Raw genomic sequence first — 5,443 nt, 5'->3', positions numbered from 1 at the left:
AGCAGGCACAGCAAACACCTCCTGACTGACCAAGGAGCTATAAAGGTGCATGGTGCTGACTCAGACATGAAGTGTATGCAGGGTGGGTCTCCCTAGCCGTGCTGGAGCCTCTCCATGACGCGATCCAGCTTTACAAGAGCTTTTGAAGTCCACCCACACTCAGGTCATGAAAGGAACCTTAATGGATGTAGCAACATGGGGCACAGCGGCTGCCCAGACAGGGTTAATAACACCGAAGCGATCTCATAGCTATGCATAACTTAACAGGTCACAAGATGGCCTCACAGGCATCTCATCTGACTTCAGTCGTCCTGAGCAGTGGCTGTTGGAGACAGGTGGAAGGATGCTTTCATAGCAAGGAAGTGATAAGGCGAAGATTCGCACACAGTTTCTGTCCCGCAATCTTTTTTTCTTTTTTAATATGGAATGTTTCATGAATTTGTGTGTCATCCTTAAGCAGGGCCACACCAATCTTCTCTGTATCATTCCAGTTCTAGTATATGTGCTGCTGAAGTGAGCACCTGTCCTGCAATCTTTTTTAAAAGTATATTTTTATTGACTTCAGAGAGGAAGGGAGAGGGAGGGAGAGATAGAAACATCAATGATGAGAGAGAATCATTGATTGGCTGCCTCCTGCACGCCCCCTACTGGGGAGCAAGCCTGAAACCCAGGCACTTGCCTGACCAGGAATCCAACCGTGACCTCCTCCTGGTTCATAGGTCAGCGCTTAACCACTGAGCCACGCCGGCCATCTTGAGCTTTTCCCACCTTTTCGTAGCCTCCACAGACTTAGTGGTCATGTCGCATTCTCCAGTTGGTTGAGGTTAAAATGAGAGGGGGCGTCCCGGCTTCTAAAGATCTGCTTGGTAAGTCCCGCCGTGGACGTGTCCTTCTTCCTCTTGACAGCCAGCTGATGGGCGTGCTGAGGCTGGGCTGGTCGGGCTGCGCAGCACCCAGCAGCGAACAGCCTTGTTAACAGCGCTCCCTTCCCGGTCCTCGCCCAGGAGATTACAGGACCCGCATCTTCCCGCATCCTAACAGTTGGCTCAGGGTGAGGCTGCTGAACATCTTCCTGGAAATGGACCAAAAAAACCTCTGTGCTGGGTCAGTGGTCAAAGGTATTTATAAGTAAGTACCTGAGTGACCCCTAGCCAGTGTTTGCTAGTGCCTGGGTCGGTCTGTTTGACTTCAGGAAAACAAACACAAGACCAGCAGCCAAATATCTGCGTAGGTCCCAGCTTCAGTCGGACAACAGACCTATGAGAAGGGCGTTTGCCCGCCTCCCATCTGCTAAACACACCCCTGGTCAGCTCACAAGACCCAGAGCAAACAGCCCCTTTCCTGACAACCCGCTCCGGGCACTGTGTGCTGACTCATCCCGAGCCCTGGCCATGCCCATGCTGATGGGGTGCCTGTCCGTGTCCCCGTGGCTCGGGGTTATTTAAGAACGGGGCCACGCCTCTCATCTCTGTTTGAAAGGAACATGTTGGCTACTGGGAATGAGTCCCAGAACCCGGAGTACAGCCTAGTGACTTTCAAACATTTTTTATCACAAGCTGAAGTAATATATATATATATATATTGTATATCACGATGTAGTAACAAATATATATATATACACACATATATATGTATGTAATTATACAAAACCTCACAAAATAATACCATACGAAATGCTACAATGGGAAGTTTGTGTTCTAGTTTACTCACTATTGTTTTTTCCAAATGATTGTGGTGGTGCGCTGAATTGATTTTATGATATGCTATTGAAGGCAACTTGCAGTTTGAAAACTATTAGTGTAGTTGGCTTCATCTGCTTCTCCCCCGCCCCCTGCCCCCCATTTTCCGTCTGTAACTATTGAATGCTTCACACTGGGGAGGAGGGAGGAGTTCTGATGGGTGGAGGCAGCAGGGGAGAGTGATGGAGCATGGCTACAACGTGGAGAAACAACGTTCTGCTAGTCCCCTTCCAGCTCCAGCCTGGACTGGGTTTGAGCTCCCGTAGGCAGGACTGGTGTTTGAAACTAACCAGAATGCCCATGAGAAACCTTGTAAAACCTTGGGCACAAGCAAGGCTGCTTCAGGGACAAGATCAGGCATCAGTAAACTACAACCCGTGTACCAAGTGCCAAATCCATTCATCGACCTCTTTTTGTAAATAAAGTTTTATTGAAACACAGCCCTGCCCTTTCATTTGCATATTGTTAGGTCTGCTTTCATTGTAATTGTAGACTTGAGTAGTTTCCATCAAGACCATAAGACTTGCAAAGCCTAAAATATGTACTATATGGCCCTTTGCAGAAAAGCGTACTAACACTCAGAATAGAAGCAGCATCTCCTACCTCTCTGGGAGGAAATCAGCGCGCTCTGAGGCAGCCAAACAGAACTGGCACGAGCAGAGCCTTTCTCAAGACAGGCCAAGCCGACCCACGCCCATCGGAGCACAGCCTGAGCAAAGCTGGCACGCGGGCTCTGGGTGGGACCGGCTGCAGCCTGCAGTGCGCCTGGGAAGTGCCTGGAAACAGGGAATGCAAGCCCAAGACCGTGAGCTGGCTGACACGGGGACTTTATTTGCCTTCCCAGTTCCTCGGGTAGGAAAGGCAGGGGGGAGTGGGTGCTACATACATGTTTGCTGAATATTTCTTAAACGAGAAGGAATTGGTGGCCTGTGGTATAGAAGCTGACTTTTGGCAGAGCCCCTCTGGAAGGCATTGCCAGGAAAGGGCCTGGACACCTGCAGCCCAGAACTGAAATCTCTCCTTCTTGGAAACAATACATCTCTTCTCAGCCGCTTTGGCAACTGACACCACAAGTGGAGATGATGAAATAAGGATTATAACGTACAGTAGAGAAGTATGTGCATATCAAGTGCTAAGCATTGTTCTGGGTTCGTGGTCGGCAAACTGCGGCTCACAAGCCACATGCGGCTCTTTGGACCCTTGAGTGTGGTTCTTCCTAAGCCTTAGGAGTGAGTACCCTAATTAAGTTAATAACAGTGTACCTACCTATCTAGTTTAAGTTTAAAAAATTTGGCTCTCAAAAGAAATTTCAATCGTTGTACTGTTGATATTTGGCTCTGTTGACTAATGAGTTTGCGGACCACTGGTAGGTCCTTTATAGGTAGCCATTTATTTTCATTCTCTTGACAAGAAGTTCTAGGTTAATTTCATTTTACAGATGGGGAAACTGAGGTGCAGAGGAACTAGATAACTTGCCCAAGGAAAAACAGCTAGGAAGTGGCCGAGCCAGAATTTGAAAATAGGATGATCTTCGTAGCTGAGGGAGTGGGGGTGGAGGTGGGGGAAGGGATTACTAGGATGACAGAGCTGCTGGCTCATTCATGGAATCCATGAGCTTTCTTTTTCCTTTTTGTTGTTATCTAAGAATTTGTTCATTCTTTTAACACATCTTAAGGAATATGCCTGTGCCTTTCTGTTTTGTCTGTAACTGGTCTAGAGGCGAGCATGACACTCAGTCCTGGACAACAAGATGTGAGACACCTGCAGGGGCATCTGAAAGAGATTTCCAATGAATGACCCACCCACAGACGGGGAGATGCCACCTGGGCCCAGCGCTGGCGGACACTGAGCCAACATCCCTCCCTCAGTGCTGAGCCACCATCCTCCCTCAGTGCTGAGCCACCATCCCTCCCTCAGTGCTGGGCCACCATCCTCCCTCAGTGCTGAGCCACCATCCCTCCCTCAGTGCTGAGCCACCATCCCTCCCTCAGTGCTGAGCCACCATCCCTCCCTCAGTGCTGAGCCACCATCCCTCCCTCAGTGCTGAGCCACCATCCTTCCCTCAGTACTGAGCCACTATCCCTCCACAGTGCTGAGCCACCATCCCTCCCGGAGTGCGTGCCTCGGAACCTCTTAGTGAGATTGATGAACCCTCTTGTTGAAACAGTGTTTAGTCAGATACTCATTGTCACACAGGCGTTCTCCTCTCCGTTACCCAGTGGTATTTCCTTAGTAGATCCTGTCACTATCAGAGAGTCTCCTATTTACCAGGTAGCTTCCTTGTCTGCCCCCCCACCCCACTCCCTCTTCTGGAACATAAGCGCCGGAGACCAGGGCTCTCACCTCCACAATGCACTGCTCTGTCTCCAGCACCCAGACCAGGTCTGGTCGAAGTGTCAGGGAGTCTACATATAAACCAGAGGCTCACAGTTCAGTGGGGAAACAGAAAAATAAAGTTATAACACAACATAGCGAATGCCATTCTGGAAGCAAAACTCCCTGAAGACGAGGTCTGCTGAGGAACTGGGCCGTCTGAGGCTGCTGGTGCCCGTCTGGCCTCAGACTCACTCTCCCCTCCCCCAGACTTTCACAGGAAAGAGTAAAAACCTATCATTTTGAAGCTTATCTTAAAAAGAGATCACTTGGGGATTTTCTTGTTTGTTTGTTTTCTTGTCTATGCTATGGTATTTAATTAGTCTTATGTCTCTTTCTTATAAATCTGACTTCAGTGTAGCTGGTTTTCACGGACAGTCTGCTCCGAGTTCACTGGCCCGAAACGTAGGCAGGTTTATTTCAGTGTCCCTACATCCTTTATGTCAGAGCTCAGCAAACTATTGTTTGTTCTTAATTTTCAAGGGCGCTACATTTTTTTTTTCAGAGAGGAAGGGAGAGGGAGAGACAGAATCATCAATAATGAGAGAGAATCATTGATTGGCTGCCTCCTGCACACCCCACACCGGGGTTCGAGCCCACAACACGGGCAATGTGCCCTGACCGGGAATCCAACAGTAACCGTCTGGTTCATAAGACGACACTCAACCACTGAGCCACACGGGCCAGGCAAGGGTGATATATTTAATTTAAAATGTTTTGAAGGCAATATTCAATCTAAGGAGCTGTATTTTCAGTAATGGAAATAATGGTGAAGAGTGCTTATTTTTAAGAGTTTTAAACCAGAAAATCCTTTTTAAAATGAAAACGTGTTTTTGTTTACAGTTATGCAAAAATAAATAAGCAAGAGCTGTTGTTTTGGGAGGTAACCAAATACAGATGTTTTGGGCGAAGCTGTGGCCTTCCCTCTGGGCGGGGACATGTGGCACATGTTGGAGAGAACCCCGTTTCTAAAGACATGGGCACTTCCTGGCAGCCTGGTGCTTTGTGCTGGCTCCTGTGCGTTAAGTGCGCTCTTCTGGGTGCTGTTGCTTGCAGAATGGATGTGCAGGCCCAGTCATCAGCACCTGCTCAAGGAGCAGAGCTGGACTTTCTCCATCCAGGACTCGCCCGTTTGTGTCCTTCAGGATGGAATCTCTAGAATTGTAATCAGATTAGAATATTGTGGGGTTTTTTTTAAAAAAATACATTTTGTTGATTTTTTACAGAGAGGAAGGGAGAGGGTTAGAAAGTCAGAAACATCAATCAGCTGACTCCTGCACACTCCCTACGGGGGATGTGCCCGTAACCAAGGTACATGCCCTTGACCGCCA

This window comes from Myotis davidii, unplaced genomic scaffold (genome assembly GCF_000327345.1).
Source record: "Myotis davidii unplaced genomic scaffold, ASM32734v1 scaffold97, whole genome shotgun sequence".
Lineage (NCBI taxonomy): Eukaryota > Metazoa > Chordata > Mammalia > Chiroptera > Vespertilionidae > Myotis > Myotis davidii.
Note: the sequence above shows the minus strand (reverse complement) of the source record.